The sequence below is a fragment of the Dromaius novaehollandiae genome, chromosome 3 (genome assembly GCF_036370855.1).
Source record: "Dromaius novaehollandiae isolate bDroNov1 chromosome 3, bDroNov1.hap1, whole genome shotgun sequence".
Classification (NCBI taxonomy): Eukaryota; Metazoa; Chordata; class Aves; order Casuariiformes; family Dromaiidae; genus Dromaius; species Dromaius novaehollandiae.
The window spans coordinates 2,495,475-2,521,534 of record NC_088100.1 but is presented as its reverse complement, the minus strand read 5'-3'; the positions used below and the strand labels follow the sequence as shown (position 1 = coordinate 2,521,534).

The 26,060-nt window shown below is 48.7% G+C and overlaps 1 protein-coding gene across 12 annotated transcripts in view; it reads right to left on the bottom strand.

The window, feature by feature from the left end:
- Positions 1–26,060, bottom strand: part of EXTL3 (exostosin like glycosyltransferase 3) — a 142,297-nt gene that overhangs the window by 43,226 nt on the left and 73,011 nt on the right. For 6 of the 12 annotated variants that reach the window (XM_064508254.1, XM_064508255.1, XM_026101986.2 and 3 more), the window contains one exon: positions 9,204–9,303. The exons of 5 other annotated variants lie outside the window; for them this stretch is intronic. The gene's annotated coding sequence lies outside the window, so the exon portion shown is untranslated. Of the gene's footprint in view, positions 1–1,811; positions 1,925–9,203; positions 9,304–26,060 lie in introns of those variants that run through there. One more of the 12 variants, XM_026101983.2, reaches the window with a different exon arrangement.

Below are 26,060 nucleotides of genomic sequence, written 5' to 3'. Positions count from 1 at the left end.
CTGCCAGAAGTGAGAGACCCTCATCACTCTCCAAGCAGAAGACTAAATGAGATGAAGTACTTTTGAAATGCAGCACAGGGAACAATCCCGCGCCAGCCCCGAGAGAGCCAGCTGGATGGGCCTCATGATTCCTTCCCAGCAACAGCTGTGATTGAGTTTATTTCTATTTCGTGTGATTAAAAAGAGAGACAGATAAAAGGGAGAACAAAAAGTCCAAGATTTCAAAAGGCACTAAAAATAAAATAGTTTGTATTCACTTGGCACCCTACCTTGACAGCCATTTTATTCATTAGCGCTAAGCAGTCCTCAATAATCCAAAAGGAAGAAGTAAGTAAGTAAAGGCAGGGAAATCAAGGCATGGAAAAGTTAAAAGACTGGCTCAAAATGGTCAATAAAATCAACAGCAGTAGTGGGTTTAAAGGACAGGCTTTCCTGACGCACCTTCCTCTGCTCATGCCCTCTCTATTTACTCTTTGTGGAACCAACGTAATCGTTTCCATTGCCTGGCAAGCGTAAATCGATGCAGAAGAGTTCAGCAGCTCCTCGCAAGGAGTTACAGTCCATTTAGCTGATACAAGTCAACTGGTTTTTGGAGCTTGTTCACACCTTACAGGGAAAAGGCACTTCTTCAAATTTCAGATATACGAGTTTAGCAGTGGGACGCCTGAAATTAATCCCTTTATTTAAATACTAACAGCCATAAGTGTCTCTAAGCAATTGTAAAGGCTTCACTAGTTAAGGCAATGAAAGCCCAAGAGCAGCCAAGTCAAGACGAAGCCAAGGTTATCTGCAGTAAGTTTCCCAGCGTTAACTCTGACAACACAAGCTCACTCTTGGGAATATTTGTACTTCAGAGGTACGAATAAAGAGGAAACCAAGGCTGCACTTGCCCTGGCCAGCTGCCCGCGTGGCACCTTGCTGCTGGCAAAAGTCTGCGGGCAGGAATGGATGGAGCAAACCTTCCTGGAAGCCATTCCCAGGGACACGAAGGACAAGAAAGTGGCTGGGAACAGCACGGATTTACCACGGCAAATTGCATCTCACCCATCTCATTGCCTTCTATAATGAAGGGACTGGCCTGGTAGATGAGCAGAAAGCACTGGATGTTGATTACCTTGGCTTTAGCAAAGCTTTTGACATGATCTCTTCTGTTATTCTTGTAGCCATCCCTGGAGATGCTCAAACCTCACCTGGACAAAGCACAGAGCAACCTGATCTAACTTTGCAGTGAGCTTTACTTGGTGCAGGGGATCAGAGACCTCCAGAGGTCCTTCCCTACCTCATTTGTTCTGTGACTATAAGAAACACCAAAGAGAAGGTGAAAGTGTTTGCTGGAGATATCTGAAATGGATAAAGCTCTAATGTATAATAGTGATAATAATAAAAAGCTCTTCATTAAATTGAGGACTTGGAGACAGAGGAAAATCTCTTAGCGCAGCGTGCTTCCTTTTCTCTAATGTTTACAGCTTGACAGAGGAATAAATCAGTTAAATTAAAACACATACAGCACTTTCACGCTAAACCTCAAGGGGGTTTTTAGGGGTTTTTTTAGGGGTGTCATAAGACTTAATACCTGTAGGAGGTGATAAACATTCATGAGACTAACAGTATATGATTAAACGGGCTGGGCTGACTTTTAAGAGATATTTCAAGAGCTATCTTTTTAAGGACTCCTCTGCTCCCATCTCTGTGCTCAGCCAGTACACGATCATTTCCCCAAATCCTTTCACGTGTCCAGCCTTTAGAGAGTGACACTGGTCTTGATCCAGAACAACTAAACACAAGGGACTGGTTTTGCTGACCGGGATTACCTGGGTTAGAGAACAGCCACAGCCTTCAAGGACATGGTATAACACAGCACAGGAAGCCACAAGTCCTAGACACGATTCCCTTGAATCCTCTAAGCCTCTGATCCTCCACCAAAATGGCCAGGTAAGTGCTGAGGATCTCAAGGCTGCCCAGTTCACAGTGCTGTCTCTACTCCAAAAGTTTTTGCATTAAAAAAAAACAAAAACAAAGAGAGAAAGGGGCAGCATAGTCATCCGACTGAAGTTGGCCGGAATTGCAGCATTGGTGGAAACACACAACTGGGCTATTTTCTCTTTCACAACACTCACAAGCACATGTGTTAGCCAGACCCTGTGCACAATGGCACCATACGGCTGTGCAAACACCCTTCCCCATACCCCAGCCTGACAACATACCAGGTACACCCAAGCTGTGCATCTGCCAAACGCAAGGCGGGTGATCTTGGGAGGCTTCTCACAGCTCCTCAGCTGTTTGCCGTTCCTTGCTCCCGAATGAAACCAAGGGCATTTCTTGCACTGGTTTTGCATAATTCCCAGCTCAATGAATAATTCAAGCTTACTCTGCTGAATGGACCAGGAGACTAAGGGGTTGTGCTGTATATTTTGAGATACAATGTGCCGCACAGAGCATTATGCCTTGCTGGCAGATTGCCCCAAGCCGTGTCTTGCTGCAACGTGTGTTCTGCAGCTTCTCCAAGCCCTGATACCCAGCTGCAAGCACCTGCACCCCTCTTCCACCACGACCCCATCCACTATCATCAGGCAAAACTGGTGTTCCTGAAACACTTCTGACTTGCTTCCAATTGCTCCTCTCTGGCCTTTCCCTCCAATGAATCCACCCCAGCTCATCTCATACGTCTTGCCAAGCTCTCCCCTGCCATCCCTCGACATGACACCAAGTCCCTCTGCAACCCTTGGCCATGTTTAACGACAGCGCTGACTTCTATGCATCCGTCGGCACGGGGCAACTCCTCCTCCCGCTTCATGGACTCAGAAGTTCCCTCTGCCCAGTGTGGGCAGACGAAGGGAGATCAGCCACCCCGACCACTTCTAAACAACCCATCCCTGCACCCGACGCGTTCCTGACTCTCTTCATTGCCAATCTGAAGAATCGCAGATGATCTTGGCAAGAAAGAGTCCCTCTCACAGGGATATCATTCTCATTTCAACCAGTGGAGGGCAACCACACACATGCACAGTGGCCAGCATCCTACCACCTGCTTTAGGCTTGCCATTTCTTGCTTCCCATTTCTATCCATCGGAAGAGTTTAAGTGTCTTCTCTTCTCCATACTGCCTTGCTTATCTCTATGCCCTGCCCTGTGGTGCATAAACAGCATCCCCCGAATACGCAGAGTATCCTCACCTGAAATCACGCAACAGGGAACCTAAATTCCCCTCTTCCCTCAGGTCAGCCGCAGTTCTGCTCTTCTTGCCATGCAGGAGAAGGACCAGCCAGGCTTCCCAGGCAAACCACGCAGCAAAAAAGCAATACTTCCCACCTTACATTTCGGAATAAAACCGACAAGAGGACAAGCTCTCTGTCACGCCGCTTGCTCTTTCAGAGGAGCTGCGTTCGAGGTCCGAGCTGTTAGCGCCTACCCAATTTACGCAACGGAAGAGCAGCTGCAACGTAGCAGGAACAGATCAGCACCTGGCAAGTCTCCGGAAAAAAAAACACTTACCCAGCTAAGCAATCCGCGCAGCGAGGAAGGGAGAAGGCAGGGGAGCAACACAGCCCATCCATCATGAGCGAGCCCGCACCGAAACAACAGCCTCAGCAGCCCTGGGCCAGCGCTCGCTCCCGACGGCGCAGGGGATACCCCGGCCCTGGGTGGCAGCGTCTTCTGTGCTGTCTGGACATCAAAGGCTAAAGCAAGCTATTATCTTCACGGGCTTGACGAAGCAAATCAAATAACGCGTTAGGAAGAGGTGATCCAATAGTTTCAACCGAGCAACTGAACGGTTGCAGCGTTTTGGTGCAAAGACAGGTTGAAAATCAATTGCTCTTAAGTCCAGCCAAAGTAGGTTTTAAGCAAACATATAGCAAACCCCTCCTATTCCTTCACGTCCCCGGTGGGCTCAGACCCCCTTCGGCAGCCCAACCGGCAAAGTGCGTCTCTACCCCGGCCAAAGCACCAGGAGGGCAGAGCAGTGGTGCTACGCCAGCAGTGTCGGCCCAAGCAATGACCCCCCGGGCTTGTCAAGACAAGTTGGTCACCGGTATGTGCAGCTGACCGAAGGAAAATACATCCGTCACAGCTGATAATTCAGGCCCTGGAAGCAAGGAAGCTGCTTGTGAACCGGCTATTATTAGTAAAGAGACCGGGGATATTTTCTCCCTCTCCCACGTGCCTGCCCTGGTGCACAGACCCTTTGGAGCCCGTACCAGCCTCTTCTCCCAGGCTCTCACAGAGGAGATGGAGGAAAGGGACCTCCAGCACCGCCCAACTACTATACCTTTTACGTCTTGGGCAAAAGATGAGAGACCCTGAAAAGCAACATAACTCATCAGTCCTTAGCTGGTGAACCCAAGGAAAGGCAGGTGTTTTGGGGGGGACTCAGCTCTTGGCCCACTGTTTCCCCCCATCAACATTTCTACAGCCCAGCACACTGGTGTTAAGGGGGTGAGACACCAGGACTCGCTCTGTCCATGAAACGCAAACTCAACCCAATCGCCTCCAGTTTCTCAGGACACTAATTCTTCATCGAAATTATATTCTACTGTGCTTTCTCCTTGTCAAAGTCATTTTAAGAACTTCTCTGCTAATCTGGGATGCTAAGTTTCATCGTTGCTGGGGTAAACACTATTGATAATACGTTATTAAAAAAATAAAGAGGCAAAGAGAAACCAGTGCTTCCAGCAAGCTCCTTCTCTGGCCTCCCAAGGATCTTCTGCACCTTGCTGTGGCCACGAGCTTCTTTGGATGGAGGTTGCCTCCGTCTTTTGCCCAGCACCAAAAGCGCTGTCTAGCCAGGGACCAGGCACGAATAAATCCATTCCTCCCACCCTGAGCCACGACAATCTTTGCTGCATGCAAGTAAAACACATTCCAGCTAGTGGTGGCTGAAGCATCATTGCTATGGCTTAGAGATGCAGGGTCCATAAATTACAGTCCTTTCTTCATCAATACTTTACAGCCAAGCCCGATTCTCCAAGGCTACTGAAAAGGGGAACGAGGAGTCCTACGTTTTGTGGATTTGCCGCCGGGTTGCTGGCTGCCTTGGCCCCGAGGCTACACCTATGCCAGTAAATTAGAGGCATCAAGGCCAGGTCCCTGGCCCCGAGTCCAGCTGGCACAATCATCTGGCCACTTTGGCACTGTTTAACTCTCACCACCCTGAACAGAGTAGCTGCATCCGACCTGCCCACATCGAACCTGGGCTGTCTCAGACCAACTTGGCAAATCCCTAGGATCCCCAATTTCACCCGTGCCTGACCTCGGCAGCACCGCAGCTGGGGAGGGACAGGGAATTCTGATGTTACGTTAGCATTTAATAACAAATAAATATCCATAAAACACGCTGGAAGGATTATTACTTGCACATGCATAAAGGAGACATTGAAGTGACAAGGAACTTCGCTTTCCGCCTTTGGTGGGGATAATACGAACCAGCAGAGCAGAAAGCAATCCAAAACATCATTTATCAAAGCGGCAACAGAATTTGCTGTCAAAGGCGAGATTTCGGATGCTTTTGGCATGGGCGGATTCCTGACAAAACAATGAAGCGACGCGAGTGATACATGATCGTTTCTTTGCCCTGCGTGCCGAAAAGCTTTCCGAAGCTTTACGGAATTACAGCTGTTTGTGTTTAAGAGCTGAAGGGAAAGCGTGGGGAGGGAGCGCTTCCCCCGTGCAGCTCGCGGGAACCGGAGCTCCTGCCTGGGCCCAGCGTGAAACACGTGCCAGGCAGCGAGGATGCTCAGCACTTCCCCTCCCATGGGGCCACAGGTGCAGGGGAAGCTCAGTGCTCCGCCGAATTGGGTCCCCACTTGGGCTCCTCTTGCCTCCCTCCCTCCCCACGTGCTCCCCGTCCTCCCTTTGACCCACGCGGACGGAAAGGCTGAGGATAACGCCAATTAGGCTGCTTGCAGCCGTGCTGCCAGCTACTCTAAATGCAGCCACACGAAGCAGCAGGATTCTGGTGCTGACATTTGGACCGCAAATGAAGTCCCCAAGAGTAATAAATGATCAGGTAAAGAAATCTGGGAAGAAATTACCCAGCACACCTAGTCTTCTCGGCCCCCTTGAGATCCATAGAAAATGTGTTAATGCATCTGATTAGGATCTAAATTATGTACAGAGGCTCCTGCCAAGCACTCGGTGAAGTTTCTTTATTGTTAAGTTGGAAGCTGTTTAAGACTGGGCCAGTCATCGTGTTTCAAATTAGATTTGGGCAAAAAGCATTCTCCTGCTTTATTGCTGGGTTTGCAGAAGGTCGGTGCGTGCCTTTTCTCTACCGAATGAGCAGCAGGAGCAGCAGCGGCAGAACAAAAGACGACAGTCAGTTTATTACCTGTCCCGGCATCGTAACGGGAGCTGAACGGATTGACTGTACGCAGGCCAGAAAACGACTGCAATTGCAGCTGGCTTTCTAGACACATTTTTCCCGAAAGAGGACATAAACACCGCGGTGTGCTCATGCAGGCACAAGTCCACATTCCACGGTTTAGAAAACCTTGAAATACAGTGTTTCTGCAAAATAAAAAGTTTGATAAGAACGGCTTGCAAAACATCCCGCGACTCTTTTCCCATGCCGGCAAGGGCTGCCTCAGCTGTCACTTACTCACGCGGCTTCCAACAGCGAGCGTGGCTGGTACCCACCGCCCAAGCCAGCAAATCATCACCTACCTCCAAGTTAAGCAAGAAAGCCGTTTTTCTCCCCATACTAATGCTGGAGCTTTTTGAAAGAACAGACACAAACCTCCCAGGAACACACTAAGTATATGCAAGTGAGGGAGAGCGTACACAGATTAGCAAGCAACCCTGACAACCTCATTTGTCATTAAAACTCCCGATCAACCCCACCTGCGTTTTCTCCTCTGCTGTCGTCCGAGCAAGCCGTCTCTGCACTGGTCAGCATCTCTACGCCCCTGCATTGCTGCTTGCCCAAGTTAGAAGCAAAGTCAAGGTCACCTTGCTCAAGAAGAGCTGGTTTTAAAGGGAGGGATCCCATATATTAAAAGGAAGTCTTGAATCTGTTACCTCTGTCCTTCCAAACACATAGCCATAGCAACGACCACATAAATTTGGACTAATTTCAACAACTAAGCAGGGCCTATGGAAGACAGCTAGTATAAAATAGCTCTGACATATTTGTTTTGCTCTGTTCATGCACGTGTATGTGTGCACGTGTATATACACACACATACATATACATACACATACATATACATACATGCCAGCTGTCTGCACCTCATCTCAAGGTGCACAGCTCATCTTCAGGACAGCGCCTAACACATCACATTCATTCCTATAGCATATGGCATAACCGGTGTTTTAAGGTACCAACCACACTCAATCCCTCTGGTATGCGAAGACGGTCATCTGATATGAACAACAACTGTTGGTCATCTATAACACTGCTCCACACAATGGCATTACAAGTTAAACATTAGAAAACGCCCATTAAAGACTCACTTGCTGGGCATGTGAGGTGGGGCCCACCTTCAAGCAGCTTAGCTGCCACCTCCGAAGGTCTAGAGTCAGGCAGTAGGAAGGATGAAATGCAGAGATGGACACAAATGTTAGGCCTAAATGTTGAACTGAGATGTCCTTGGCCTATCTTTGGGTGTTTTCTTCCCTGGTTTGCTCCTGAAAACACCAGCTAGGCAACAAGGCAATTACGGCGGCGACCAGCACTCCTGCCTGCGGTGAAATTCAGAGCTGACGCAAAGACCAAACCGGCTAGTTAGCATATGCAAAACTCAGCCTCAACCAGACCTCGTTATCAGCAAATCTGCAGGAAATTAGGGATCTGAACTACCATTTCCAACCACCACTGTGATGTAGTGGTTTAAACACGGAAAGTGCTTTAATGTAGGATCACAGCCTGGATCTCAGCCAGCCAACAGCACTGCTTTAAAAGGAAGTATTTATCTCTATGAAACACTTACTAAACAACATGCTAGGTGCTTAAAAATAAAGTCTTCGCTAAACAACCAGATTTTAACCCCAAATTCTGCATGCTGGCATTCTCCTTTGCTGCAGGTAAGGCTGCTTCCCCTAAACAGCAGGCTTATTTTTTTCCTCTTTCTCTCTTTTCAAAGGAAAAAAAGAATTTTCTTATTCGGTTTAACTTTGAGGCAAGATGGAAGACCACAGCCTGGCCTCAAAGAAGCGAGATCTTTTGAACTCAAAGTCAGCAGCTTCTCACAGGAGCTGAGCTCGAGGGCTGCTCTGGAATAAATCAAAAAGGATCTACTCTTTCACTCGAACAAGGCAGGAAAAAGAAAAAAACCCTTAGATGTCCAGATACGCAGCTAGGGGTGGGGAGAGCACAGGCTCGAAAAAGTGCAACTCTAAAGACAGCCATTACAGCTTGATCGCCTTGATCCCATAAGCTAACCACGATCCAGCCCGGTTGGCCCAGGGATGGATTTCCAGGAGGAAATCCCCGGCACGCTTGCGAAGCCTGCTGGAAGCGGTTCAACCCACGTGTATACCGAGCAGATGCTCCAAATGCGATACACAAGGACACAGCGCTCCGGGAGAAATCTTTTGACAGCAAGTCAAAACAGGGGCCTGAACCGGTCATGTGGCATTAGAAATGCAGCTGTGATTTTTCACAGATTAGGGCAGTCCAAGGCCAGGAGGGACATGGAGAGCACCCAGGCTGCTTCTCGCTGTATCGTGGGCCGTTACACTTCGGCCAAATGCTACGAGAAATTTTCAGATCATGCAAATACTTCCTGAGCCTAATGCCCAGCTGAGCTGCGCGCGGGCATTTGGACCCCAAGGCACCCAGACATGGAGTGGCCAAGTGCTGCCCACTAGTGACATTCAATACCACTTTTAAAACAGAATATAAACCACTGAAATCAAGATCTTGTGAAATGCTGCTTCTTAGCCTGCAGATCTGCTCTCCGCATTTGGCTCGTTCCAGCAAATAACAGAGGACTGAATAAAAGAGCTGATGGCCAAAAAAAGGAAGGGGCTTACAACTCCATGGGTGACACCACACTGGAGCTGCCCAAATTTCACACGCTTTCTCAACCTCACCGTTTCTTTAACATCACTGTGGGGAGATGGGAGAGCACTGCTGGAAGTGTGCAGAGATGTTTTGGTGGATGGTGTCAAAATACATGTGCAAAGGGTGTTACAGGAGCACGGGAAGAGCTAAGCTAACGCCCGGCGTGGAGCAGGCTGACACGGCAGCGCTCCTGCGTGTGTTACCTCCTGCACCGCGTCTCGGCTCGGGCCTTTCCTGCATCACCTGCCAAGCCCTGCGCTACTTTTCTTCCTCCTCCTCTGGCTGATCTCAAGGGTTCTTCACCTGTTTAATATAAAAACACAAACAAAACCACATGTACTTAAGAAACATATTACCCATCGCCTAGAGGCATCGTGCAAGAGAAGCTGCTCATTAGCATCTTGGCTAAAACGCTCCTTCCGGACCATTTCCGAACAGACGAGGGATTCATGAAGCAGTCGGCCTTACGCCCAAGTACTCCCGTGGGCTTGATGGTCTGGGTAGCCAAGGAGTATCGGAGGCTGGAGGACGCTCTTCTGCCGAGTACCACACACCCTGGGTCTTGCTGCCTTTCCAGAGTAACTGAAGAAACGCAGGATTAGGCCTGGGGCAAAGGATACCTCCTTGGGAGTTACAAGGCACAACCAGAGCCTTGCAAAGGGAGCATAGGACACCAGTAGTGAAGAGCAACCTGGCCACAATCACCCAAGCAAGGTTTGGATGGTCTTGATCCACCACCTGGAGCCACCTCCGTCACAGGCGCACCAGTAAACGAGCCTCCTGTACCCGTCACCACATTTGATGGTGTGGCATACAAGAGTACCATATGCACCTATGGGGACAGCTGGATGCAGCAGAAGGTCATGAGATGGCCGTGGTCAGCAGCCCTGCCCGGGCCACGTGGAGTGATCCCCACTGCGCCAAACTTTGGCCCAACACCTGACGTGGGGACGAGGACATTTAGCAGTGTCGGAGGCAGTACAGCCTACGAGGGGAGAACGGCAGCGGAAAACAATCAGTATGCTTTGCACACGTTGCTATTGATAGCTATCTCCAAAGCAGACAACCCAGAGACGGGATATTTCAAATCCTTTGGAGCTAAATGGGATGAGACATGAGTCAGCAGCTCTGTGCTCAATCAGCTCCGAGCCGGCTTGCTCAGCTCCCGCCACGGAAAACATTTCCCCTACGAGACCTGGCAACCCATAGCTCTGAAGTTGCACGCGTCTCGCCATTTCCCAGAAAAAAAAATCAACTATTTCACTCCCTAAGCGTCCAGGTCAAAAGGCACCACTGCACATCACCTGGCCTGACCTCCTCCAGGCCGCACCACGAGCTGTCGCCAACGCTCCTGGCCTCAAGCCCAGCAATTCACAACAATTCTTCGTCCAAGTGTTTTCCTAGTTAAATCCCACCTCAGAGGTGCTTCTGCTGCAAACAAGTGTCTGATCTCAGCAGCTACGCCTGAAGAGAGCAAACGCGATGAAATCCCTCTTGCTAACCACAGTCCAAGGCTGCGGCGACTATTGTTCAGCAGCCGATGCCTTGGCCGCGTGTTGCGTTGCCTTTTGTTTGAGGACAACGAGCAAGTGTTGCCCGCCAGGGCCATCTGCGTCCTGCTGTCACTCTCCCACTGACGATGGCTTTTGGATAGTCGCAGTTCGAGCACCCAGCACAGGCGGTGTCGGGGTGTCCCCTTCCCAGCCTCTCCGGTATGAACCTGCTCCCAGCTGGGAAGAAAGCAGAGCGGAAGCATCTCCATGCATCATGGGGGCTGGTGCTGGACCCCCAGAAACAAGACTAGCAGTGCCTTATAGAGGCCACCTCCATGCTTTCCACTTTGGCTAGCAAAGTTCAGACAGGACCGCATCTCTGAGCTGCAAGGACATCACGGAGACAGCTTTTCTCTCTCTTGACAAGCTGCAGGCCATGGCACATTTCCATCTGCACAAGGCTCCTAAGATGTCTGCAGAAACAGGACCTGACAGACATGATCCTGGCCAGGAAAGCTCTTTCCCAAGTTCCTTGGAAATCACCAGCGAAGCTGTTGCTCAATGGCCTCAGCTGAGGATCGACTGCAACGTGCCCCGCAGAAGACGTGCTTCAGCAGCAGACGGCAATGGCACCGCACAAACCCGGTGTCTGTGCACCACCCTAACTGGCTGTGAGACTGGAGATATTTTATTGCAAGCTTTGAAAGCCTACAGCTTACGAAATAAAAAAAAACTATTGATTACGTTTTTTCAAAGTCACGAATTATCCTGGGTCCCCAAATCTCGAGACACTTGGCTCTTGGGGCAACGGACCTAAAAACACAGAGTGGGCAGAAAGGGCAGCTCTGCCAGAATGGACCCCCAAATTTGCATCATCCAAAGAAACCAACCTCCTGGGAACTTAGGTCTTTTCAAAAATAATGCAAGCTCCAAAAAATATTAGGGTGCTTATGGGATAAATAATACTTTATGACAAAAGCAAAGCCTCCTCTCTGCTAAACACTGCATAACTTACATAATGTAAATATTACAATACAGATTAATGCTAGTGTACCAGGATATAGTATTAGTAGCACTAACAGCACATTAGCACAGGCTCACCAGAAAAGAAAGGCAGTTTCTCTCTCCTTCCCATCAGAAGGCAGTGGCAAGTAGCTGTTATGACTTCATTTTATTTTTTATTAGTTTTTACAAGCTAGCTATGCTAAAAGGTTGCACCAGGAATTTAAACTGCAGTTGTCAGCAGAAGTGAAGGACACTGCGTGATACGTTTTTATTCCAGCTCTTTTACTGCTTGCTTCCTTGGAGTGATCTAGGCAGCTTAAGGATTTTAAAGGTACTGTCACAACACTACCTGGCCCTTAGAAAGCTGTCGTTCAAAAAAAACTCCCAGCCTTTAAAGAGCTGGCTGGAGCAGCAGAAGCTGTTCAAGAGTCAACAACTGCTGCCCAGTACCAAATTGCTCCCTCGGGGGGACAGCTACTTTCCGCAACGTTATTCTCACTTGCCAGAATGGGAGGTGGCTCTGTAACCGGTCGTAAATGCTGCTTTGCTTCGAGTGTGGGGTCCATTTAAGCACACAAGGGTGCTTTCTGTTGGATGGACCACAGCCTGGGCACACAAGAGCACAGACTGATGGAAAAAAAATAATAATAAAGTGCTGAAGGAGCCCTTATATAAATTTGCTTCGAAACAAATCTCTCCTCTACCCTCATCCTCATGCATAAAAATTAGCTCCTCTGTTTTTCTATGCGCTGTGATTTAAATGCACCGCTTTGCATCCTGGAGCCCTTTTGGCCCCGGACGCAGAGCCCAGCCCACCGCTCGCGCTCCCGGCCAGGCTCCCGCCAGCTCCGAGCAGAGGTCAAATATCTAAAGCGACCCGGGGGCATCGCTCGGCACTCGCATCCCGCAGAGCTGGAGGCGCCGCAGACATGCGGAAAGGACCTGGCGGAAAGGGACAGGGGAGGTCAACACCTTCAGATCCGCTTTCACGAGGTGGCACGGAGACGCGTGAGATGCAGATATGCCGGCAGTATCCGTTTCCCCATCAGTCAAGCGCAGGGAACGCCAGGCCCCGATGTGCCAGCGCCCGGAGGAGAGAAGCAGAGGACGGGAACGCAGCACAGCTGGCTTGGACCCAGCGCGGGGAAGCCTCAAACGGTGCTGGCCAAAGGAGACATGCTTGAAAGATTCCCGAGACAACAGGCATCTGCTTTCTGTCCAAGCACCCCCGGGGCTGCTGCTGCACTCTTCACCACCAAGCATGAAAAACAATCTAATTTTACTTCTATTCCTTGAGCTTTTAGTTGTGGACCAACCCAACTGCTCTTCCTCGCTAGACCAAGCTGGTGGGAGATGCTGGCCGTCATCGTCGTCCAGCTGCCCAGGGCAGGACACAGCCACCAGCCCCGTTGGGCAGGAGAGCAGGACGCTCAGTGTCTCTGGCTGCTTCCCTGGCACAGGTTTTATTTCCAAATTTCAGTGCCAATTATGAAAACTCACCTATTGCGGGGACAAAGGGGAAAAGGGCCAATTCCACCCGAGGCACCCAAAATAGTCCATTTGACCCTGCAGAGGCAGAAGCCTTAGAAGAGTCTATCAAAGTCAGTCCTGTAACGACAGTCTCAGCAGCACCACCGGCATCACCCCGAAACGGTCGGACACTGCAATCCTAACCCCAACCGAGATGACACTGTCTCGCAAGCACTGGAGAACAGTCCACTCTCCATGGCCTGCTTGCAGGGTCCTCCCGTGCCCCTCTGCGCACGCAGATGCCTGCCCAGGAGAGCTCCACGCCTGCCAGAAGACGACCCAAAAACACCCCTGTACCGGGCAACCATGCTCAAGTATCTATGAACGCACACAAAACGCTTTCTGAAGTACAGGCATCCTAAGCAGAGAGACTGCTCTTGATACTGGACTTGAGATTAAGTTTGGGTGCTTTTTCTTTTCTTTTAAATGTATTTTAAAAAATGTTTTTCAGGTCACCTTTGATGCAAAGAGTCATCTAAAAGGAGGAGGCTGTCAGATGGTCTCTCAGCAAGAGCCGATCTGCTCCCTGGGCATGGACTCAGAGCCTTGTGAACTCCCTGTGCCATCTGTACGTTATATATTTGTACTCCGAGTCCCACAGACACTTCTTTGATGTGTTACCGTTTGTTGAGCTGGAGCTCCTAAAGGTCTTTCAAGATTACAGGAATATGCACAGGGGGACTTATTTAGTGGATAAAGAGCCCTCAACTCTTTGAGACCAAAGTTTGTTGTTGCTATCTTTTTTTAAAGACAACAACAATTTTAAATGCAACATTTGAGTTGCATTTTTTTCCACATCTCTTGTCTTTTACCCTCGGTTATTTCGCAAAGCAAACAGGGTTGCATTTGGCACCAGCTGAGCAGAAGGGAACGCGCCGCAGGGACAACGTTCATGGGCATCTGCCGCTCACGCCGCTGTCCACCTTTAACCGAGCGCCTCTCTGCTGCGGTCCGTGGGAGAGGAGCGAGCGGCAGATGTCTGCAGCAGGGAGCCTCTGCGAGCCTGTGCTCATGCGAGAATCGCTTTGAAGAGTAAAAAGTAAAGCTCTGCCCCGAGCAAGCGCACGAAGTCACCGAGCTTAGCAAGCTGGCGACGAGCGAAGCCAGCTCTGCTCCCAAGCACGCCGTCTCCTCCGGGCCTCCACGGCTCGCCGCTCCAACATAAACACACGGCATCCACATCCTCCTGGAAATTAAAAACAGCGCCGAGGATATGTACACAGATGAGCTCTGCTGCTCCCCAGCAGGAAGCGGGGAGGCAGAATTTGCAGCCCCCGGTGGCCCTGGGACAATCCGCCTTAGCGGGGGCTGGCGATGGCCAAGAGTGAAAGGCACGGTGCTAAACGGTATCTTGGGATATTTAATTACATTTCCCTTCTGACCTCCTTCCTTCATTATGCAGCTCAATCTGCCCGTTTTCTTCTGCTCGCCCTTGCAGCCTCTGCTGGAAAGCTTCACCTTCACATCTCGGTCACAAGAGTGTCACAACCTGCTTTCAGCTCACCCTTCCCGGATAACTGGGCCCACTTGCTTCCCTATCGCCTTTTCTTTCAAAGCTCTCACACATGTTACTTGTTTGTTTGTTGTCTGCAAGTTTTTATTTTTTTATACTGCCAGGCATGAGATTTTAGATCTAAAATTTGGTTTCAAGTATCGAGTTTTTTTTGTTTTGGTTTGGTCTTTTGGCAACGCTCTAACCCAACACGAGCAGGAGGCCAAGGTGATGAAGACGTGGCGTGCCACGAGCCGCGGTCGGTGGCCCCGGCGGGCCACGCGTCCCCGGCGGAGGCGAGCAAGGCCGCAGCTTGCTCTGTTGTACACCCGGGCACCTCTCCAAGGGCGACTCAACCGCAGCGGCTCAGCAGACCGTGGTCAGGATGGAGACGTCACGCCAGGTCAGATGGACGGCGCTGCCAGCGCTCCGCTACCCGCACCACTACGCGCCGTTAAGGCGACGCTTAAAGTCCTGGAGAAGTTTGGACAAAGCAGGCATTAAATAGAGCTCTTTGATACTTAGGAGCAGAAAGTTTCCCAGGCTAATGCAGGCAACATGTCACATAAAACTGGCAGCATAACCATCTGGGTCCATTAATGGCACTTGCTCCTTAGCATTTACTGTCTGAACTGTTTATGCCTCGTTTGAACACAGAGACCATCCCGCATATTAATATTCCTGAAAAGAGCATTTAAAACAGAACAGAACAGAAAAAGAGCATTTAAAACAGAACTAGAAACCAAGTTGTTTGCAGACAGCAGCAGGATAAGGTTGCGGGGTTCTGGAGAGGAAAAAAGCGAAAAGGGAAAGCGCAGCAGAGGACTGAGGCCCCTATCTAGCTTCCACTTAAGCAAACAAAATCATACAAACAGTGAAATTAAAAACTGTCATTGCAGAGCAGAGGCCAAACTGCAGATTTTGTGAACCCACCGCAGGAAAAGAAAGCTAAAAGGCTCATGAAGAATACAGATAAGCTGTTAGTTGCTTATGCAAACTCCGATAAAAACATTTGCTTTCAGGGAAGCAAACTGGGAAAGGGCTCTGGTTCAAGAGTCACATCCAACCCTGCCTGGGGCTGGACCTTCAGCTTCAATGCCTTCGCCAGTCTGGGTTCAGACTCGCAATAAAAAGCCAAACAAGGCAGTGGCACCCAAAAAGCTCCTGCCCGTCTGCTGAGCCAACGGAAAGGAAAGGGATTTAAGCTAATATTTTACCTTACAGCCGAGGTGGCTAGGAGTGCTCAGCAGGGCGTAGAAAAGGAGGAATGCACAAGGATGCTCAATGCAGAAGCGAGGCTGGATAAGAAAAGCAGGATGTTTACTGTGGCACTGTTAAGTCCTATCACTAATCACTAAGGAGTAGCAAGAGAAGACGGTATCAGGATTGATTTCTAGGGAAAAAAGAAACATCAGTGAGTTTCTCCTTAGCTAACTACAAAAACCCTTTCATACGGAAGACACTCTGCTCATGCTGTTCATGTTCAAGAAGACATTTAGGGAAAGAAAACGGACCTTCAAATTAAGGTCTCCTCTGGCTGGCTTGTCCCTCTTTACCTGAAGTCACAATCCACTGTTGGAGCTATTTCAAACCACTTTGACATTAAACCAACAGGGTGGCACCAAGATTAGCATGCAAGCGGAGGGATGCTCAGCGGGGGCATATTAGCTGCTTTAAAGAAAAGCAAGAGACACGCTAGAGGCTTGCTCAGCACACAAGTCCTTCCCTTTTCCAAGGGCAGATAATACACTATAGCACACAGAAATAACAACATTTCCCTTTCAGAAAGTTGTTCTAAGCTTCCAGGCAACTGGGGAAATCCATTTGAAGGAAGAGGTCCAAGCAAGAACTTCCAGCATTTTACTACATGAAACCATGTGCTGTGTTCACGACGGCATTTTGCTTTCAGAGCAAAAATGGTGCCATGGGATTTTGCCTTTCTGAGAAAGGGAAATGCAACGGACACTTGTCTAACCCTCCTTTAAACTACGGGCAGGAAGCTTTCACTGTTACCCATATAGCGAGCCCAATTACTTACTTCTCGTTAAAGTACAACTCTCAAAGAGACGTCAAGTCTTCATCTGAAGCAACGGAGAATCCATCCCTCCCTGTTAGCTTGTTCCAACGATTAATCGCAGCATGCGCCTGCCTCCTAGCTTCACCTCCCCAGCAGTTGCTACTTCCCACAGTCATCTCCGATGGACCCGGCAGTGTCCAACATCCTCTCCCCGTGCAAGGGAGGCGTCTTTCGGTCTCTCTCTTGATAGGTCAAACAGTGAGAGGTTTAAAAAGTTCAAGTCAAGATATTTTCTCCACCCTCCAAATACTGCCCTGCTGTTCCCTCTGCTTGTTCTCTAGCTTTTCCCACATCTATTTTAGAATACGGATATTGGAGCTAAATAAGCTATTCCGGTAGTATTTTCACAAATGCAGTTTTTGGAAGTAAAAAACACCCTTTTGTTCCTATTCCCAGTTCATATGTCCATAGATGGCATTAAATGCTCCTTGCTGTGCCATCAAACTGGGAATTCACATGGAGTTGTTTGCTCTTCACAACCACAGATACCTTCTCACGAGCACTGTTTCTCCAGGGCAGAGCCCTCTTCCTCAGGCACGGCACTGCTTACTCCTCCACACGCGACTTTGCACCAGGTCATTTCACGTATGATTTGTGGGACGCCAGTTTACAAGGGATCTAGATCACTCCACACCATTCATCATATTCCAACCGTGACTTATTACTCCATCACGTTTGTGAAGTCCACAACTTATACCAGCAGTGACTGTGTGCTTGATGAGAACCACACCAGTAGTAAGGGCACAGCTATTGCTAGGAACTACTACGATTGCATTTACAGCGCTACCGCTTTATCACAGCCTTTATATGACTTTTATTTCCTACACTGGCAAAAAAGACAGAGCAGTAATTGTCTCCAGGATAACGTGGGTTTACACTGTCTTTACGACAACTTTGACACTGTGCAGTCACACAAAACTGGATTTGTTCAGAGCAGCATTTTACCGCAAGCTCACACACAGAGAACCTGCTCCTACCTTTCAGCACAAGGTGTTAAACTCGATTTCTTTTTCCTGATGGTCACCACCACCTCCACAAAAAAAAAAAAAAAAAAAAAAAAAAAAAAAAAGAGAGAGAGAGAAAAACTAAGACAAAATAAACCAACCTTCAGAAGCCATTTCAACCCCAAACCAGCAAAGGATGGAGCTGTTCTCAAAACATTCCTGCAAAGTTGTCTTCCCGTTGAAAAAATGGAAGAAGTCAAGTGTCACCCCGTTTTGGGTAGCAGTCACTGGCCAACCAGCACACATGGAGCGCTCCACCAGCTGTGAGATGTGCGTGGTTGTGCCGAGCTGGGAGGCCAAAAAGGGAGGGTAGAGAACATACAAAGAGACGAAGGAAAGTGAGATGCCTTAAGAGGCTTGGAAGGGAACTAGGTACCGTAGGGAAGCATATTACCACCGCAAGCTCCCTAACTGTTGTCCGGACTCCTTTGGTCTCCATGCTACCATGCGACACTTATCCTTTTAGCTCTGTACAACTAGTTGCAGACAGGGCCAAGCTCTATAGGACCAGCGATGACGAAGCAGTGCCCCAACGCCACTTGCACTGCACTATCCAAAACCTTCCCTGAAAGAACAAGGGAAATTAATTTTGTTTTAACAGTGCTCCATCCTGTGTCATCTGAACGCTTCACGTGGTTGCTCTTCCCTGTGAGAAGAGGGTTATCTCAACCTTGCAGGTGAGGCTCAGAGGCAGGAGGGACTAGGACCAACAGTTTTCTCCTAGCACAGGGAAGCCTTGGACCTTGACTTTTTTTTTTAATAGTCTCTACAAACGTATGGCAATATATATATACATATTCATACATACAGGCACACTCACAGAGCACAAGTCCCACTGGATCCCACTAACGTAATGTCTGCAAAACTCAATCCACAGTCCCAGAAAACACACTCTGCTCCAAGAACGATACTGGGGAAGAGGCTGCTTCCAGCAACGTCCCCAGTATCCCAGACTCGGCAGCAACAGCAAGGAGCGAGACCAACGCCAGGGCGGTATTCAGTGATGCTTAAGCAACAAGGCCCTTCTCCTCCCTCCTCCAACTCCCTGTTTCACAACATGCAGCAAGTACGGCTGGGGGCCAAGAGCCTACGACCTCCTCTGCACAACGCTGACGGGCTTCCACAGCACGTTCATCCCTTGCTCTGAGCAACACAGGGCGCTGGGATGGAGAGAAGAGAAGGAAAAAGGCAAAAATAGATGCGATCATACCACTGAAGGCTCTGTCATGGCACAGACAACCTCCAAGTCTATTTGCTGTCTCTACAGAAGGGGTAGAGACCCGCGCTCTTGGCTCAGTTTCGCAGCTGCCTGCTGATATGATGAACAGCCAGGCTTGGCAGTCGACGCAGGCCTACCACTCCCCCATTGCTTCCTCCCAAGCTCCAGTCCTCTTCGCCCTTTCCAATCTGTCTCAGATTCATCTCTTCCTCACGCCAGGCCTCTCACCCCGCTGCCTCTCTCCCCTCCCTCATTCTTGTCCTCCATTCTGAGCCCAGGAGTCCCTGTCTAAGCCCTGCTCTTCTGATCTTCCTGACAAACCTTTTCTGGTTGTCCTCCTCATTCCTTCTCCTACCTATTTCCAACTTCCTCCTCTTAATTAGTTCTTCCCCTGGTTCCCAATCCCTTAGCAGGTCAGACTCCTTCCCCACATCTCTCTCAAAGTCCTCTCTGCTTTCCCCAAGCTCATTTAGATATTTCTCCTAAACAGTTCCCAGACACCCTCCCACAAACCTCGCCAACCCTTCACAGCAGCTCCAAATTCCCTCTGCTCAGCCAAATGCTCAGTGCAAAGGGATCTCTAGGGAGTCTAGTTGCTCGTTTTGATGTGTCTCTTCCAAATATGTTTCAGCTGAAATTCCTTTCTTTCCCATTCCCTCAAACATTTCCAAATTGGCCCAAATTTGGTGGATTTTCATGGGAACCGCAGAACAGACATCGCCTGCCAAACATCAAATTCTTGCTCCCAAGTGCAGCAGCACAGGAACTTCTGAAAGAAAAGCTCAGCATGCTTTTTTTCCTTTTTTTTTTTTTTTTTAATCGTAAGAAAGTGTGCATTTTCTTAGTCTCATTCTCCAAAGCAGCTGAACTACTGTGACTAGAGTCTCCCAGAAAAGCACATCCTGTAGCAGACAATTAGCTAGGAAGTTCTAGCTGAAATAAAGTTTGACAAAATATGAGCAACCAAAACCAGGATCTTAAAACACAGAACTGTCTGGCAAACTTAATACTGGTATCACTGCCAGCCCTGACTGCACTGAAAAGTGAAAATTTGGTCAAACCACGGAAAAGTTTTTACACCACCAAACATTAGGGACCCAAGTAAGACTGCTGGTCTCTCTAGGATCTCTCTAAAGGGGGAGAAAAAGAGAGAAAGCAGCAGATACTGCCAAGGGCAGTTGAGGACACGTTTGCCAGGGCTCTGCTCAGAAATCCTGTCTCTCTTGGATCAGCCAGAGCAAAGTCTGCTGGGGCTGCAAGCCAGGAGCCCTCTCCTCTGTTCAGAGTCTAAAAATCCACCTCCAGCTTCAAAATCACTTATACCAAAATAAGGCATAATAAAAACACCTCTCTATCAGTTTATATAACTCCCTTAAAATATACATATCTTTACCAAGAAAAAAAAGTCACACCTTAACTTATATGTACTCCAAGTATTTTTACGAGATCAGTTAGTCCCACAGGGACGTGCCAGCAGGGAGAGGCTCAGGAATGCCACCATTTACCCCACCCAGGCAAAAACTGCATCTACATCCCCTTAGGGCTCTTCATCCACCTTTGTCTGCAGTTTTGTTTGCTGCCTTATCCACTTTAGGCTGCATGCTCCTTTGGGAAAAAAAGGGACCTTGACATTTTATTCATCCATAAAAGCTGCTCAGCACACCAATGCTGCTTCGCAAACAAAAACACTGATTCTAGGCATGAAGGTACCAGTTTTGCAGAGGCATCCTAACAAGTGCATTTTAAGCAAAATTCTGTTTAAACGCCCTTCTGTTCACGCATGGGCCACTCGCAGCAGGCTTTCTGGGCAGGCAGAAGATGAATGCATGTTGTGATACACAATTAACATCTCCATAATCTGGATTTCACGTTACCCGAAAGCAATTTCCCCCCTCCCCAAAATCTCCAACAACCCCTGAAGCAACTACAGCCTTGGAGGAAGGCGAATGTGTTGCAACCACTGTAAAGTTCAAAGGCAGATGAAGACTGGAGCAGGTCAAACACTTCAATGACTTTGCTGCTTCACACCGCGGTCATTTCCCACCTCTGCATCCTCATAACCAAGCCGCAGAAAACTCTGTGTTACAAAAGCCAGAGGGCATCCTACGCAAGCCCTCCAACAACACACAAATGAGGAAACAGAAGCGAACGAGATCTTTGCGGGATGCCGATACAGCCCGACACCGCCGGTCGCTTCAGCTCATTACCTTTGGCAGCATGGCCTTCCCGAGAGGTCCCACCGAGCAGCAACGACTTAATCACGGGAGCTCCCGGGCGGGGAGGGAGCAGCACCGGCTGCTCCAGCAGCCTCATGGATAAGATGATCAAATCAAAGCCCGGGAAATCCGCGTCACCCGATGGAAAACCGGCAGCATCGGCTGGGGAGTTGTTAAGCTGCTAAGTGCTTTGCTCCTGCCCCCATTACAGCAAACTCAATCGCGCCGAGCAGAGCTGGAGATGCAATGAACACTAACGAGCCAAAAGCGGGGATCACAAGCTGTTTCCCAGGCGCCTGCAGAAAAACTAATCAACACATTCGGGCAGCAGCAAGCTACCGCCGAGAGGGAGAACTCCCGGCGTTCCTGCTGCAAGCCCTGCAGCTCCCAACCAGCCGGCAACAAAGCAGCAGGAGCAGATAGGCAGATCATCGGGTTGGAGCACTGCTAGCCCATGGCCAACGCTCAACACGGGTGACCTAACCAGCCACCGGCGGGTAGGAGGAGGCACACACAATCGATTTTCGAAAGTTATAAAAGCATGTCCTCTAAGAGAAAAATCTTCTTTTCCCATTTTCAAGCAAGACCAGACAGCAACTTCATGGTCACTAAGCTACTTGCGCATAAGAGATGCTGCAAAATCTGCAGCGACTTCAACTTCTTTGCTATTAACACATCCTCCATATTAATCTTCCCCAAATGATCCATATTAGAAATTTATGCATGACCCTGTATTAAGAACTGCAGTAACTATCTCTTTCTGAATATACCACAGAGCTTAAACACACAAAAGCAGAGAGCCTTAAGAGGCTGATGAGAACCATTTTCTAGTACATTGGAAAGGACAAACTGTTTTTATGAGTGTGCATTTTATAGTCTGTTTTTTCAAATTAAAATTAAAATAGTTCCCAGATGGAAGCTGCATCACTCCAAGTTTCAACCTCAAGAACACTGCTGGTGGTGGTGTTTTTATTTTTTTAATGGACAAAAATTTCAGACAATTTGACTCTAGAGAAAAGCTGACAATTTCTTGTGCCCCTCAGAGAGGACTCACAGGCATGGTGAAATAAGCCTTGAGATTTTTTGGTCAAACACTCAGATAATAAGGAAAAGTTGGTTTCAAAACACTGGCAGCAAAGTCTGCCCTTAAATCTACAATGTGTGCATCAGACTGTGGAGAATTTCTTTACAAAGCTCCAGGCATCTACACAGGTGGCTGGAGGGGGAAAAGGAGTCCCTTAGCCACCATGTGCTAATCCACCGATTGCAAGTAGCTTCCTCCTGCAAATAATCATTTTTTACATATCCCATGTAGGTATAGCATGGCTCTAATACTCCTTCCAAGCCACAGCTCCTTACCAAGGGGCCACGTCTAAAGCTCGAATTTAGCTTTTAATTTGCATCAGCAATGTCTAAAAGCAGATGACAGTCCAGTGCACCCCTTCACGCTTTTTCTGGTGCTGGAAAGGCAATTAAGAACAGTGGATTTTTGCTAAGCAAACTAATATTTGTAAATGGGGAGAACAGGAGAAGATATGGGAGGTGGAGGTGGGGTCCTCAGTTTTGCACTTCTGATAGCACGTGAGTGCAGTCAGCACCCGGTTTTATTTGCACCTTCCATGTGCCACAGGGTTCTCATATACTCATAATTTTGAAAGGAGAAATGTGTAAATGGTTTGATCTACAGGACAGCAGAGGTGGAAAGACCAGGTCACTCGGTGGCAACCTGCAGCTGAGGAAGTCCCTGACAGCTGAGGGAGGGACTGGCTGGGAAATGCCCGTTCTTCCGCTCTTCCCCAAGCATTCGCTACCATGTGCATGCAGGATACTGCTCCAGATGCATACCTGGCCTGACCAAGTGTGGTGGGTCTTTCCTCTTCTTCTAGAAGAAGCTCCAAGGTGGCCACCACCTGTGTACGTTCTCAACATGTTGGGCTTCAAGGAACGCAGTTGTTACCATGTTAGATACACCGCACCGAGGGAATAACTCACGTGCTCTGCGCACAGCCCAAAGTTTGCCCTCCCTCCAGCCCGGCCACAGCTGCTGCACGCCTCTCCTGTGTATCCTGCCTGAGTCCGGGTGCAAGATGCCAGACACATCTATTGAACTCAACCCCTGAAGCAGTTAGCTCTCTGGCCATCTGCTAGAGCAAGTTCTTTAGGGATCACCAGGGAATGGTATGGAAAAAACTCACGTGCTTTGAAAGAAACGCTTGAAAGGAACTGAAAGCAGGCTCTCATTTCCCTTCCTCCACTGTGCCCCTCCAGATGCCTCTCCTTGTTTCCTCCCTGTGCACCTCTTCCATCTTCTACCTGTTAACACTGCCATTAGTCTGATTTCTGGCACCCTACCCAAGCCCTCGTCCTTCCCTCCTCCATCACCCAGCACCCTCCCTTCCTTCTGGAGCCCTCTTGCCAACACCAAGTCTATGTTACAGTATCTCCTGCGCAGAGCAATCCTGTTACAGCAGATTACTAAAACATTGCTTGTGCTTTGCAGTTTAGAGAGGATCAAGTTATGCCACAGCTTGTCGAAGCTCACGACACTGTCGGTAGCTGTTACAAATGCTTTCACGCTGTCTGACGAGGGAAAAAACTGTTGGCCGTACGGGAGAGGTGGGAGGGGAGGAGAATACTTTCAGTTGTAATAAGATCTTGTAACATGGTAGAAATTGGGCTGTAAACACAAGACCCATCATGCTGGTGCGAGTTATCCCATTTCCAAACAGTTTAGGCAGCTGAGTCCAGAGCAGGACGAGCTTATTCCACAGTTGTTCCCTCCTAAAATTAATTTTCCAACCCTAAATTAACAGCTCGTCTTCCTAGCAGCCAAAACTTCCCTGAATCCAAAATTCTCATTCTAAAGCAATTCAAAATGCTCACTTCAAAGAGACAAAAAATGCAATATTCATCCCAAGGACCAAACACTGAGCTGGCAATCAGGAGCTCCTCTTCCACTTGAACACAAGCAAATATTTCTTCACCGTGAGGGTGACTGAGCACTGGTCCAGGCTGCTCAGAGAGGCTGTGGAGTCTCCATCCTTGGAGAGGTTCAAAACCTGACTGGACACAGTCCTGGGCAAGCTGCTCAAGGTGACCCTGCTTCTCATGACCCAGGCGATCTCATGAGGTCCTTGCCAACTCCAACTCCTCTGTGATTCTGTAAAGCAGCGTAAGCTTTGCGACAGACCTCCTGCAGATCGCTTCTCCTCCCTGCTCTGTATTCAGGCCGCCCTTTAAAAATAGCTCAGATGGACTTTGGCGCTTGCAGTGATATCTGGACTCAAGCAACCAACAAGCAATTCTGACCCTCTCCTAGCCACGACTGCCAAATCTCAACTCTGATGCCAACTGAGAGAAGCAGGGACCAGGTTCAGATCATCTAGACTGGTGTCGGTCTAGCTGCCCCAGACACTTCTCTCCAGTGCCCGGTCTGCCAGCCCTGGAGAATGGATGATCCAAGTCATTCATTTTGCTCTTCAGTGCTAGAGCAGGTCTCTTCAGTCTTGTTTAGTCCCTCAGTAAGAGGTCTGAGTACTATTTACATGCCTTGATTCCTTCATCAGTACTATGGGGAATAAGGGATGCTTTCCCTTCTCTGAAGGGCACTTTGGGATCTTAGCTGGAACAGCCCTGCCGGAGAACCACCACTTCATTTGGAGCAAAGAGCTCGGTGGAGCTGCGAGGAAATACAGCAATCTGCTGGCAGCGATCTTTCTCCCCAGGTCACCGAATCCACTGCTTTGCTAAAAGAGGAACTGAATGGGCTCTTCAAACCCCAACCTCACCGCTCAGCCAGCAACCACAACAGAAAGCACCCGTTTCCATATTAATTTCTGCTTGCTGAAAACCCCAGGACGCAGCAAGGCCAGCATAATAATACCAATTAGAGATATTTAATGCAGTAATTTCAAACACAATTAACATAATGAAGCTCCGTCTCGTTAAGATAAGTAATCTCAGAACAGCCGAGTTAAAGGTGAGCGGGCTGAAGCACATAATAGGAATGCTAAACACTGATTACACGAACAGAGCTGGGAAAGGTTTCAGTACAGGTCTTCATCAAAAAAACAGCGCTACTCACTCCTCGTGCGCACACACACACACACACACACACACACACACACACAGAGCAGGATACATGATATTTATTATCTGTATTTCGATAGCACCCAGAGGAAGCAGCACCAGAACCTTTTCATAAAAGATACTGAGCAGACCCAAAAGATCAGGCAAGTCCTGCAACAAGTAATTTAGGGGCAAAAGAGTAGTAAGGTGGTCTTGCAGCAAATGAGGAAAGGAGCAAGTGCCAAGTCCTGGGTCAGAATAGGCATAGTAGGTAGAAAATTGTCTCTACTAGAAGAACATATTCATCTCCCTCATGGAAAACACCCTTAGCCAAGCATAGTTTGGCTCCATGACAGACAGTCAGAGAGACCGTGAAGGAGCCATGCTTTGCACACATTCAAATCGATGTTTCTGTATGATGGCAAAAAACGTTACACTAATACCTAGGACACTTAGCAGCAGGGAAGGTGGTTATTTATGACTTCTCCCAGACAAAAAATTTCTTTTTTCAAATCAGTCAGGAGAGCGTTAACACTTTGTAGGGCAAATATGGGAACTCACCACGGATGTGGGACAAACGACCTTCCCACTCATCGCAGCCAGGCAGTCCCGGAGCAGTCCAGGTTTGACTGTTCAGCATAGCCTTGATCTTCTACCCGCAGACACAGCTTACAAGAGCTGCAGCACCCCGTCCGTGCCTGCTGTGCCACAGGAAGTGAAATTTGGGGCAGCGAAGCTCCGACTGCCAGTCTGAGAACAGGCTGATAAGGCTGCACTGCAGTAGATGAGGATTTCCTGCTTTTGAAGCTACGGACATGCTAATTTTTTTTTTCTTAGAAATCAAGTAAAACAGCCAGTACGGTTAGCACAAATGGCTGGAGAAAGAACTAAAAACGACCAGACAAAATGAAAAAAATTAGGGTGAACAGAACAGAGCAGCTGAGGTTGGAAGGGAC